General features: G+C 41.2%; 1 pseudogene; it reads left to right on the forward strand.

Annotated features, from left to right (window-relative positions):
- The first annotated feature begins 1,835 nt into the window (after positions 1-1,835).
- Positions 1,836-2,675, forward strand: LOC147451313 (uncharacterized; annotated as a pseudogene).
- Positions 2,676-14,390: the final 11,715 nt, after the last annotated feature.

The following is a 14,390-nucleotide window of genomic DNA, read 5'->3' on the forward strand; positions in this document are numbered from 1 at the left end:
TTTTGAAAGACCCCTTTTTAGGGAGGGAGGGGGGGAGTCAATACCCTCTAGAGAGAGAAAGAGTGGGTTTTTACCCCAGCTTTATGGAAAAAGGTTCAAATTTTCTTATTTTCTCATTTTATTAATAAAGAAAAGACCCCTCCACCTCTAGGCCTATAAGTTTGACCACTCAGTTTTAGAGCCTGCCACACCCACCATTTCAGTCCACATGGCAGACCCCCATTTTCTTATTCCTTAATCTCATTTTCAATCCCATGGAGAATAAAGAGGCCCTTCTATACCCCATTCCCTTCCTAATGACTGTAGTGTTCTTTGATGATATCATCATCTACTCTAATTCATTAGACGAACACAAGCAACAACTCCGGGGGGTAATATTTCAAGTTCTAAGAGAGAATAACCTTTATGTTAATCGAAAGAAAAGTGAATTTTTTTCTTGCAAGAGATTTAGTATTTAGGTCACATTATCTCTCAAGATGGCATCCAAATGGATCCATCAAAGTTAGAGGTAATAAAAGGATGGCCTAAACCAAGGAATCTTCATGAACTAAGAAGCCCGGGGGATTCACCATGAAAAATTTACCGCACCACGTAAGTGTAGGGGAGGTGGTTTTTTTTACAAGCTACATAAGCGGTGACATGACTTGCACAATCTAAAGACCATAGAGTATTTCGAGAGGTGGGTGTGATGGATGTTACGATACATTGGAGGCAAGAGGGGAAGCCTTGAGAGTAGAAAATGGAGGGTGAGGTTGGGGTTTTTGTGGGAACGATGTGTGTTGCTAGTTTTTTGCGATGTGGATATAAACTGATTGGAATCTCATTGGATATTTTCAAGCCAAACACAACTTGTTATTCGGGTGAATGAGAATCATGCTTCCAATAAGACTAGGTATCGCCAATCCATAAATATAAGGAAGTGAGCATGCGAGACTCATTACACAATATTTAATCAAGTGTTGTGAATATAATAAGGATAGAGGGCTAAGCTTGGCTAGATTAAGGCTGTTCAGGTGGTCCATTGGTTAATGGTGATGGTAAGTTTTAACTCGATACATGTCCTGGGAGTTCCACACTTTTGTAAACCATTGATCCAAATTTCCAATTCACATGGGTCTAAGGTTGGCAATTAATTGGCAACCCGCAACTGGATGCACTTAAGTTCACGTGCAGGCTCCCTTGAGCACCTTTTTGTTTTGTAGGGAAGCAAAAGGACAAAAAGGAGAGTAAGCACAGGTTTCTATAAAAAGCTCCCAGGGGTTTTTGGCCTGACCAAAGGGCAAGACTATAGCGTTGCCTTCTCTTTTTGCTGACTAAAATAGGAAAAAGGTTGAGTTGTATTTTTAAGCATTTTTTGATAGGTCAAAAATGTTGATTGGTTGAAATAAGATAGTGGACACTCATTGAAATGAATTGTGTAAATCTAATGATGGACATGTCTTGAGTTTTGAAATATGAAATGAACTCTCATACATCAAGGAAAAGATTTTGGGTTTCCCAATGCCTTTGGAAGCATGAAACTTTAACAACCTTACATGTTAAATGATAAAACCTTAGAGGCTCCACAAATCCCAAGAGTCACCTTTTCATTTTGAAAATATGAGAAGTTCTTTTACCCACGTTTTCATTTTGAGAATTTGGTTCACCCCTTGAAACTTGAGGTAATAGACTAAAGTTATCATTTTTGTTAGTAAAAACATTTATGGAAGGAATTTATCATTTAGGGCTTTAACCTTTAAAGATTTTTTTATTTTTTTTTAGAGATTTTAAAGTTAAGTTTAGAACTTAAAGATGTAGAACTTTCAAAGTAAGGTCTCCAATGATAGCAACCTTCAATGTTTAATAGCGACCAACTACTCTCTGATCTGGTTGGTGCTAGATTATGTAATAGTGGCGGGACTTTGTCGCCTCCTAAGGTAGCACTGCATTGTTGCTTGAAGTCCGTTAAAGTCATTGAGTCGATAGCAAGCTGCCAGTAAATGTATTTCACATGTCACAGAAGGAACAACAAGTTTGTTTTGGGATGTTCCTAACAAAGGAATCAACATTTATTTATTTGTCATTATTTGTGTCTCCATAGTTGTGCAAGCACTATCTTCTAAAATACTGCATATTTGTGATGTCTTTTGTTGATTTGATTATTGAGCTTTGCTCGTGTTTGCCTTTTGTTGATTTAATTATTGATCTTTACTCGTTTTTGCCTTTTGGTTCTCCTCTAGGAAAGCAACATACCGGGCTTTGGCCTTCATGAAGAGCACTCTTGCTTTGCAGAGCTAGACTTCCTAGAGGAGCATGAGCTCATCCCTTCTCAGGAGGAGAGTGTGGCATTGGGTCCACAAATTCCTTCCCCTCCGACACATTCTGGCCTTGGTGCGTCTCGAGCCCCTGGGAAGCTGACATGTCCAACTACTGACGAGCCTTGGGCATTTGACTACCTGTTTATTGGTCCAGATCATAACATCAATGATTTCTCTTTTGTTTTGGATGTCTTCAATTACCTGATTTCCCAGCATCACAACCTCGAGGCAATGTAAACAAGAAGTGCAAGTATTGGCTAAATGGTGCGAATAGATATGAACAGATTTCTCTTGGTTGTTGAAGCTGATGGTGGCCCATATAGATGCAGCTACTTAATTTCACCCCGCCATTTTTCCACCATGGTCATGAATTTTTAATGGTAGACGTGTTGGTATCCAAGTTCACGTTAGCTATGAAGGTGCAATGGATAAACTAGTGCATTGATCCTAGTCATTTCATGCTTAGGGAGTGGACCATTAGGTAGCATGTACTGTCCATGTTCATTTTCCAGAGAATTATATAAAATCATCGTATATTTGGTTGTAGGTGGAAGGTGCACACTCTTCTTTTGGATATAGAGGTTTGTATAGGTGGTTTGAGAGCATGAGTAACTTCTATGTGTGCCATGTTTATGTGAGATCTCTCTCTCTCTCTCTCTCTCTCTCTCTCTCTCTCTCAAAGTAGCTTTATGATGCCGAAGATTAAACATGAGTAACGTTTGTGTCTACCATGTTTGTGTGGGGGATAAAGATTATTGGGTAGACAGATTATTGTGTGTTTAGAACTTGAAGCTTCTTCTCCTCTCTCTAGACTATGCATATGTGGTGGGGGTGTATGATCATGAGGTCAATTAGGGTCTAGAGCCCAAATCGACACAAGAAGACTCGAGAGTGTTTTAGAGAGAAATTGTGTGTGGGGTGAGAGCATTGTTCTAGCGAGCAATGAAAGAGAGAAAGGGAAGAGGAAAAAATTTGTTGCTTAGCAGCTAGATTCTCAAGGTTTTGGGTCTCTACAACCCCCTATATGCATACACTTCGCACTCGCACAATGTAGAAGATTGCACATACACATGCATGCAAGAGGTTTCTAGATGTATGGAGGGTTTGAATCTCTTTGGGTTTCCTATTCATTGGTATATTGGGCCATCATGATAGCTAGGAAGGTATGCAAAGCACAAAGATAAGGTAGCAAGGAGAGAAGAGGATAAAGTCGCCAAAGAGGCCACAAGTCTATCGATAGTAGTGTTACCATAAGGGGAGGGAAGGTCCAAAGTCCAAAACTCCAACTCTTTGGTTTGATCACATGATTCACACCCCATCAAATATGATGGGTGTGGATGCCATCTAAAGTCAAGCCTTCTTGGTGCATAGAGACCCCATATCAATTCAAACTTTCATCGATGTGTCCATGCTTGGAAATGAGCATACTGTTTTGCATGATTGAAATTCTGAGGACTTATTGCCATTGCCAGTGTAGTTTCAATCCTATTTGCAGGCCTTGTGATTTTATCACTTGTTTCAATTAGAAAAAGGTTCCCACAATTTGTCTTTTTCTTTGGCTACATTCTTGCTCCTGAGTCCTCCTCCCAAACCGGTTGCAGATTTTTTGGCAACCACTTCTCAATTTTTCCCCGCATGAACAAAGTGGTTTTCAGAAAGTTTCCAACTAATTGCCAACTTCTTGCAAGCCACATTCTCATGTGAATTGGCTCATTGTAGAGCCAATCTCTCTCGTTCATACTCACATGCCTTTTCCCCCGTGTTTTCTCTGCAACAACCTAGATATGGAGGAAGGTCTTGCTCACACTCCTCGTTCTCGTCCTCCTCCTTTCATTTACTACATACATGGTCCTCCCTCCCCTCCTCCACCTGCACGTCCCCGACAAGTAGATTGGTTCAAAGGGTTGCTTGTGGTAGGTGGTGCGGCTCTGCTTTTCATCTTGGCCCACGCACAACAGGATGTTAGGTGCCTAGGTTCCTTTGCAAAGCATTGTCTTGTGCGAATACTTTTTGGTTGCTGACTTGCCTTTTGCAGTTGACAGATCATCTCTTTGAATGGCAACAAATTTTCTTGCTGCCTTGAGTGTCTCACTGCTTTTCAAAGCACAAAATAACCCTTACAGCTAGGTGTAAATTGGCAAAACAAGTATTGCTAAATCAAGAAATCCAAACTTACATGTTAATATGTCGCAACTCGGATACGATTGCTAAGTATTATTGCGGGCTACAGTTGAGGACATTGTGCAACACCTCCATAAGGGCACTGATGGTGGCCTTCAAATTACCAAAGAGGGCTATTGTGTATAGCGTCGATTTTCATGATTGTGCTGCCAAAATGGCTTTGGCTGCCTACACCTCAAAGGTGGGATATGGCCAAGTTGGGCAGGGCCAAAAGGCTCTAGGTTGTTTTCGGCAGATGTGAAGCGAGGGTGTCTCTCTAGATGCAATCACATACTCTTGGCACTGCCTTGGTCGACATGTATGCCTACACTTCATTCAGCACAAAAAGTGCTTAAGGAGAGTCCTATCTAGGATCTTGTCTCTTGGAATGCACTGATTGCAGGATATACCTAACTTGGGTAGGACAAAGAAGCTCTTGGTTGTTTTTGGTGGAAGAAATCGTTGTGCTTGGATCTGCCTTATTGGACATGTATGCGAGATGTGGTGCACTTCATTAAGCACAAAATGTTCTTGACGAGCTTCCTATTTGGGATGTCGTTCCTTGGAATACATTGATTGTGGGATATGCCCAGCTTGGGTAGGACCAAGAAGCTATGGCTATCTTTGGCGGATGGGAAACGAGTGTGTATCTCCAGATGCAATCGCATATGCTTGCATCTTCAAAGCAAGGTTTGGGATGAGGAAGCTCTCAGTCATTTTTAGCAAATGTAGAGTGAGAAATTGTCTCCAAATGCAATCACGTACACTTGAAATCCTGTTCCGGATGTCGTCTTGTAACATTTAATGGCCTAAAAACTTGTGTGTAGCGGAAATTAACATGAACATAGTGGGCATTTCATTAGAATAAATTCCTAATGAGAATTACAAGAGTGCTTGGGTGGAGAGAGAAACAAAAAGCATAACACCTAGTTACATAGCATCAATAATACTTTCAAAAGAGAGAGAATTTAAGCTATTGACAACAATTGAGGACCGGATTTGCATGGAGCCGGTCCCCCCTCCAAAAGGCTTTGTATTATGGTTTCGCCCATCAAGAGAGACAATGTACAATACAATTCTTTGTGTTCCTTCAAGACTAGCTAGTGCAATGAAGATGAAAGCTTCATGCACTAAGCAAACACAACATCAATTATCCCCGGTCTCAGACCCAAGACCTCAAACACCTTCGAAGATGGTGAGAGCTAGCAGGGTATGAGAGTAGATTGAGAGGAAGAAGGAGTATATTACGAGAAAGATGTACATCTCCTCACATAATCACTCATATTAGCATAGCTTAGCTTAGTAATTAGCATGGTAGAGGAGCTGAGCATGCATTGAAGCTTGGCTCTTGGTTGGATTTGCATCCACATGCCAAGAGTGTGTCGATGTAGGCTTCTATCTCACAAGCTTGGAGTAGGTGATGAGCTCTCCATTAAAGCTTGGGAAGAGATAGTCTTCTTTACTTCTCACATATACTGTGCGAGAGTGTGTGTGTGATAATGCCTTGCAAAAATCAGCCCCCTCTCTCTCTTGGGTGAGCCCTCTTGCTATTTGCTCTTGCTCTACCCTCATTGGACCTCCCTAGGTCAGGCCAATGACTATTCAGCAGCTTAAGTGATAGCCTTCTAACATGTGTCCCCCTTTCCCCTTTTGTGAGAGCTTTAGGTAATTTAATAATTCAACTAAACTCTCATTGGACCCCTTTGCCTCCTGGCCAATAGGAATCAGGCAAGCCATTGGGCTGCTGAATGCTCATTGGACCCCTTGGGAGACTGTCCAATAGTCTTCTAGAGGACTTAATTCTCATTGGTTCTTTTATTAAGTGTTTTTAAATTAATTAATCTAGATTTACTCTAGCCTAATTCTCATTGGTCCACCTCCAAGGCCATCCAATAGGAATTGGGTACACCTTGTGGGCATCTGGCCTAGGGAGCTGACATGTGTCCTTCATTACCTTTGTGTAAAGGGATCTTGTGTGTGTGTGTGTGTGTGTGTGTGTGTGTGTGTGTGTGTGTGTCTTTCTCTCTCATCCCCTACATGCAAGGCTCGCCCCCTCCCAAGTAGGAACTACAAAGACTTTTTTGTACACACACAAAGCATCCAATTCCCTTAAGGTTGACCTTTGGACACAACCTTTCAATTTTGGAACCTTAGCATTTTGGAAGTCTTAATGGGCTGAACCTTAGGGTCTTTTTAGCCCATTGTTGCACATGGCTCTTTTGCAGATGGCCCCCCCTTTGGATCCCTATTTTCCCTCCTTTGGATCCCTACTGTGGCCGGTCTGCTAGCTTAACCAATATTCTAGATTTTTCTCCCCTGGCACTTCCCCATATTAAATGATCAGTTTAAAATGAGAAAATCATTTAGGAGAATTAGATATTGATTATTATGAAATTACCTCTCTCTTGAAATCATAGTCGTCCTCGACTATGGTGTAGAGAAGATAAAGCATATTCATGAGTCCTTTTCTTAGCGGGTAGAGGATCCCTATGTTACCCTACGACATCATTCCACAATGGATGACTAGTCCATTTGGCGCTTGAGAGCCTGAGGCTGCCGGAAGCATGTCTGCACATTAGTCCTATCAGTATTCCATAGTAGACTGACAAGCTCTACTTGGTGTTTGGGAGACGCCGTCTCCGCAAACTTGATCTAAGCATGCATACTACATTTTTGTGCAAAATAAAGAAAAAGAGAGTCTTATAAGACTAAAAAAACTTTGTTCATTTTTAACATTTTGTACATTTGCTTACTCTTGGGAAGTATTGTAAGGATTGACAAGGTTTAGGTTATCCTTTAATTGTATGACTTGCATCCATCTAGCATCTTCAAAAGGATAATTCTTAAGCTTAATAAGATATCATCGGATAGTCTTACCACCTCTTAGTACCTTGTCTTCATGTCAGAGAATGGACTCGGGCTGCAGCACCTCTTCTTGGTCCTCGATCTCCGGTGGGTCTTCAATAGTTGGTTCTTGAGGTGGCTCTCCTTTGTAAGGCTTTAATAGGCTCACATGGAAAGCATTGTGTATGAGCCAATGATTGGGCAACTTGAGTTGATAGGTCATCTCATTGATTGGCCTAAGAATCTAGAAGGGACCATAGTACCTTTTTGCTAGTTTAGCATAGTACTTTTGGTGTCCCATAGGATTCTTGCCCGACGTGTGCCTTAATCAAGCCTTTGGAAACTTTAATAAGACCCAATCATTTTCTTTAAAGGCTTGAGCTCTTCTGTGCTTGTCAGCAGCAGCCTTTTGCCTTTGCTGTGAGATAGAGATAGCATCCTTAATCTTTTGAAAAGATTCTTGTAGGTCTCGGCTATACTCATCTACATCGAAGTTCTTTCCATGTACCTTAAGTAGCAAGGGACTTTTTGATCTTCCCTCAATTACCTCGAAAGGTTCTTTTCTCGTGGAAGTATATACAATGTTATTGTAAGCATACTCTACTAAGGGTAAGTACTTCTCCCATTGGGATCTTTGATCTACTTCCATTACATAGGCTTTTAGTAGATCGAGAATTGTTAGGTTAGCGATTTCACTTTGGCCATCCGTTTGTGGATGATAGGCCGAAGAGAAGTTTAGCCTTGGCCCTAAATTCTCAAAGAGACCCTTCTCGAAATTATTGGTCATTCTAGGATCTCTATCCGACACTATGGACATTGGCAAGCCATGGTACTTGAAAATTTGTGAAATGAAGAGGGTTGCCATTTGATGGGCTTTGATAGTCTTTTTGACAGGTATAAAATGAGCTTGTTTACTGAACATGTCTACTATCATCCATATTCCCATATTCCCATGGATAGACTTAGGAAATCCAAAGATAAAATCCATGGATATGCTCTCCCATGGTGAATTAGGGATTGGCAAAGGTTGAAGCAATCCAAGTTTCTTCCCTCTATCAAATTTTGTCTTTTGGCATACCACACATTTAGAAACATACTCTTGTTTGTTCACTTTCATGTTAGGCCAATAGAAATATGTTTCAATTCCCTTTAAGGTAGACTGAATCCCTCTATGCCCCGCATAAGGTGGAGCATGAGATTCATACATTACTTTCTCACGTAGTGAGTTAGTAACACATAGTCTATTGCCGTAGAGAAGATAACCATCTTGTAAAGTAAATGGTTCTTCTTTCTTCCCTAATGCAAGGGCTGAAATCACATCTCTAAAATTGGGATCAATAGCATACTCATCTATCATTGAAGATAGATCATTGTGAGTTCCTATGGAAACCGCATTCACTCTCGGCCTTCTTGAGAGTGCATCAACTACTTGATTATGCTTGCCAGCAATGTGAGCAATATGAAAATGAAATTGCGAAAGAAAATTTGCCCACCTCATTTGTTTGTCGGAGAGCTTGGTCTACGTCATGAAGTACTTAAGACTTTGGTGATCCGTTCGCAAAATGAAAGGAGTCCCAAATAAATAGTGCTTCCATGAGTCTAAGGCATGTAGAACTGCAAGGAGTTCCTTTTCATATATGCCTTCGACTCTCATAGCCTATGGCGTGCCCTTCTTGAATCAAAACAGCTCCAAGGCAATCACCACAAGCATCACATTGGACCTAAAATGGTTTTGAGAGATCCGGTAGTGTAAGCACAGGTTGAGAGATAAGCTTTTCTTTAAGCTTTTTGAAAGCATTGTTCTCCTTAGTAGACCATGTATACCTAACTCTTTTCTTTGTTAGGTCATGTAATGGTCCCGCAATTTGTGAGAACTTTTCTATGAAGCGTCTATAGTATGCACACATACCTATAAAGCTTCTTAGTTCATGAAGATTCTTTGGTTTAGGCCATCCTTTTATTACCTCTAACTTTGATGGATCCATTTGGATGCCATCTTGAGAGATAATGTGACCTAAATACTGAATCTCTTGCAAGAAAAATTCACTTTTCTTTCGATTAACATAAAGTTTATTATCTCTCAAAACTTGAGAGATTCTTGGAGGTGTTTCTTGTGTTCGTCTAATGAATTAGAGTAGATGATAATATCATCAAAGAACACTCCAGTGAAGGTTCGATGAGGCCTGAACAGTTTCTCCATCAAGCGGTTGAATGTGGCTGGTGCATTGGTCAAGCCAAAAGGCATGACAATGTATTTGTAAAGACCAAATGTGGTGCGAAATGCGGTCTTTACAATGTCTTGATCAACTATCCTTATTTGATGATAGCCACTTTTTAGGTCAATCCTACTGAAGTAGGTCGATCCTTCTAGCTTATCAAATAGGTCTTCTACCCGTGGAACGGGAAACCTATTCTTGATAGTGATCCTATTTAGTGCTCTATAGTTGACACACATACGATATGTGCCGTCTTTCTTTTGCACTAATAGCACAGGTGAGCAAAATGGAGATGAACTAGGCCTAACCATGCCCTTCTCAACTAACTCATGCACTTGCCGTATAATCTCCTCTTGTTGAGCTTGAGAAACTCTATAAGGAAGTTTGCTAGGCGGTGAACTTCCTGGAAGAAGTTCAATTGCATGGTCATCATTACCTCGTTTAGGAGGTAGCTCACAAGGGATGTCGTCAATAAAAAAATCTTGAAACCCCTTGAGAAAATTGGATAACTCTAATTCCTTTTGGTTGCTTTTATTTTCTTTTGCTAAAGCATTAGGTTCATTTTGAGAATCTTTAACAAAAATCATGTACACAAAAATAGATCTCTTTATTGACTTGTTGAAAGCTGGTCTATGTGCAATGGGGATAGTGTTACCCATTTCCTTAGCATCTATATACATGTCTTTTTCCCTAAACTTAAAGGAGATTCTCCTTTCAGGGAATTTAACATTGGCAGCCAGGCTATCAAACCATGGTGCCCCTAGGATTACATCCTCATGATTGAGAGGAGAGATAAAGAAGTCCTCTTTGTCCACATAGATGTGAAAATGAAGCCTCAATTTCCCAATTAAGGGAGTGACTGAAGCTTCTTGCTCCTTGAAAGCACTGTCTGCGGGTAGGACATCTCCCATCTCGTAAGCTTGTATGCCTAGCTTGGTGGCCAACTCTATAGATATAAAATTGTGAGTAGAACCAAGGTCAAAGAGAATAAAAGCATCATGTTCTCTTACCTTTCCCCAAGCATGGCATAGAGGAGATCCTTTGTGGTGAGTTTGGTGAGTCTCCTCCTCTTGGATTTCAACCAAAGAAGCTCTAGGAGGATCTTTGCGGTTGTTCTTTTGGGGACAAGCGCGGTACGCATGCCCTTGTTCGCTGCACTTGAAACACCGGTTATCCTTGCGATAACGCTCAAGCTCTTTAGGAGAGAGTTTGTTTTTACCTTTGTAAAGTCCCTTCTCTTTAGCTTTGTTGGAATTGCCCTTAGGAGACTTTTGGACATTGTCCTTCCCCTTAGGCTCATTGGAAACCTTGTTTTCCAGGGGCTTATTATTTCTTTTAGCCCCCGTTTGGAAATTGATTTGAGAGGCCACCATAGTATGGTGTATAACCGCCGATATGGTATGTGGCCTTTGGGAGTTGACATACTCCGCCATTTCTTCGGTTAAGCCCGCACAAAATTGTTGCTTTTGCTCTCCAAAATCCAACTTTTTGAAGACAATGGCTTTGAGTTGTAGGTCCCAAAACTTGTCTACATATTTGTGGATGGATTCATAGGGAGAGAGCTTTAAGCTTCGCCATTCGGTGAGTACTTTGTCTTTGGCATCGGTGGCCAAAAACTGCTTCATAATGGAAGCTCTTAAAGCTTTCCATGTTCGTGGAGCTTCACCGTTGGCTCGTAGGCTAGACCACCATTGCCTGGCGGACTTTTGAAAGTGCATAGCTACATGGCGTAGCTTAGAGGACTCCATGAAGCCCTCATCTCCAAATGCCACATCCAACCATTGGATAAAGGCCAAGACTTTGTCCGTAGCACCAAAGGTACGATCATAGGTAATGAAAGAGATGCTTTTCCCTCCCTCTTTGAATTTCTTCAACTTGGATGACCTCTTCCATGCGGCATAGGATTTCCTATCTCCTCTTCTTTTTGATGGTTCAAAGGTTGCACCATCACTTTCTTCAGAAGGTGGAGAAGAGGGTGACCTCTTTCTCGCCTTTTTCTTGTCTTGATCTTCGTCATCTTCACCATCACTTTCATAAGAGGAAGAGGATGAAGAAGATGGAGAAGAGGGTGTCCTCTTTCTCGCCTTTTTCTTATCTTTCTTTTTATCATCCCTCTTTGAATTATGATGTGGAGAAGAGTGCGATGGTCTTCTCCGCTTTGGTGGTGATGGAGAGCGTTTAGCCCACCGTCTTCGTGGAGGCATCTCCGCTGAGGTGGCGGGAGACTCACTTCTTTCTCGTTCTTTCGATGGAGGCTCTTGAGTTCTCCTTTGGGAAGGAGATGCATAATCAAGAAGTAAATTCTTGAGCCCTTCATATGGGTTCTCTTCTTCTTCCCGAATCAGAGAGAGCCCTATTTTGGGAGTCTCACAAGGAGGCTTCCTAGGTGTTCTCTCGTCATGTGGTGAGCTTGGAGAATCCCGTGAGCACGGAGCTGCCGTTGCACTTCACTTTGGAGAGATGGATTGCCCATGGCTTGTTGAAGCCTAGAAACAAGATAGTTAACAAGCATCGGAGCATCATTAGTAGCTTTCTCATTAGCAAAATCAAAGTTATCAACATTAATTTCACTCTCTTTACTATTGTCAGCCATTCTAACAACTTTTAGGTGTAAACTTTTTAGGTGTACTTTGGCACTTCAAGCCCTAGTTGCTACTCCTCTTTACCCCTTTAGAAAAAGCACTCAAGCTACTGTACCCGTGGCTCGAATACCATTTATTGCAAGGAATAGAAGAGAGGGTCTTTCAACACCAAAACAGCACTGGCTCCTGTCAAGCTTCTAATAGATCAATAGTGGTTAAGCCATAGGCAAGCCCCGTAGGACTCCACTATTAAGACCATAGCTCTCGACGGTGATGCCCCGTTAAGTGCACGAAGGCAGGCGCACTACAAGGCTGAAAAATCCCTATTCGACTTACTCACAGGCAATTAATAATACCAACCATTTATAGCTAGCTTGAGGGCCTCCCTTCTTGAGCAAGAAAAGAGAAACCTTGTGCTCTGATACCAATGTAACATTTAATGGCCTAAAAACTTGTGTGTAGCGGAAATTAACATGAACATAGTGGGCATTTCATTAGAATAGATTCCTAATGAGAATTACAAGAGTGCTTGGGTGGAGAGAGCATCAAAAATCATAACACCTAGCTAGATAGCATCAACAATACTTTCAAAAGAGAGAGAAATTAAGCTATTGACAACAGTTGAGGACCGGATTTGCATGGAGCCGGTCCCCCCTCCAAAAGGCTTTGTATTATGGTTTCTCCCATCAAGAGAGACATTGTACAATACAATTCTTTGTGTTCCTTCAAGACTAGCTAGTGCAATGAAGATGAAAGCTTCATGCACTAAGCAAAACACTTAGCAAACACAACATCAATTATCCACGGTCTCAGACCCAAGACCTCACACACCTTCGAAGATGGTGAGAGCTAGCAGGGTATGCGAGTAGATTGAGAGGAAGAAGGAGTATCTTACGAAAAATATGTACATCTCCTCACATAATCACTCATATTAGCATAGCTTAGCTTAGTAATTAGCATGGTAGAGTAGATGAGCATGCATTGAAGCTTGGCTCTTCATTAGGAAATTTCGAAGGTCATTTGGAGGGCCTTTTAAGAAAATGTGTTTTTTGCACTCTCTCTCTAGAAAGTCATTTGTATACACTTAAGTTCACAAGAAACTCTGTTACATTGACACTATTTCAACCCGACCATCCAACTCTTTGCACAAAATATCTTTTTCCCTTCGCCGCATCAGCTTACGGCCAGCTAGGAAAAAGGAAAAATCTGATAGGTCCCTGTCCATTGACTCTTCCATTATGTCATGCCGCAACTGTAGAAGACTGCATAGCTCCCTTATTGTAACCACCAACATTAGGCCATGCTCTTTATCAATAACTTCCACATCCACAGCAGGATTATCTTCCAAACCTGCAGAAACTTGGTCCATAGGAATGTACTTACCTTTGAGCAGTTGTGATCGCATATACCAAAAGGAGACTAACAGTGATTGGCTTGCAATCATGTACTTGACAAGTAGAGTATCAAGCGCGACCTCGCACCGTAAGACAATCTCTTCCTTTACATACCATCCTCTGTCAAGAAGTTTGTCACAGGATGACTGCTGAAATGACTTGCACATGAACATAGTTTTCGTAACACGGATATTGTAGCTATGAAACAACTTTATGAAGAGTGCAGCAGGACAGAAGTCTGCAATTCTAACCAGTTTGGTGGGAATAGAGCTACGTAGAGACCTCTGTATATCCTTGTAGAGCTTACTTCGCATTGCCTCCACCATTGTTTCCTCGGGAACTGGCCAGTCCACAGTGTTCCAATTGGTTGGTAGAGGCAGTTTCACCAACATGTCATTCTTATTCCCTGAGGTGAGTTGGTAGAAGTGGTCATAGAAAAAAATTCCTTCATCAGCCAGGCTTTTGTTGCTCCTCCCTGAATACTGTACAGAACCAATGTGGGCATGAACAACAAGGAAGAGGCCTATTATGCACTCCACAGGCTCCCATTGCTCATAAGAAGAGGGATAAACATTTACAATATATATAACAAGAGTTAAACTAAGAGTATCAATAAGTAAAAATGACAAATCTAATGTAGTTGAGCTGTGAAGAATGGAGACATTGCTCATAAGAAGAGGGATAAGTGTTGCAAAATATATAAGAAAAGTTATAATGAGAGTATCAATAAGTGAAATGACAAATCAAATGAAGTTCAAATGTCAAGAGTACTTACAATTGCAACGTGGTTGATGTATAACTGATACATTTCCACCGTTTGCTATCACATCTGGATGGGTAAACACATGCTGAACAAGAACTTCCTTTACAGATCTTTTGCCGATTTCAACCTTGAAA

The sequence above is a fragment of the Adiantum capillus-veneris genome, chromosome 9 (assembly GCF_014529385.1).
Source record: "Adiantum capillus-veneris isolate H3 chromosome 9, ASM1452938v2, whole genome shotgun sequence".
NCBI classification, from domain to species: Eukaryota; Viridiplantae; Streptophyta; class Polypodiopsida; order Polypodiales; family Pteridaceae; genus Adiantum; species Adiantum capillus-veneris.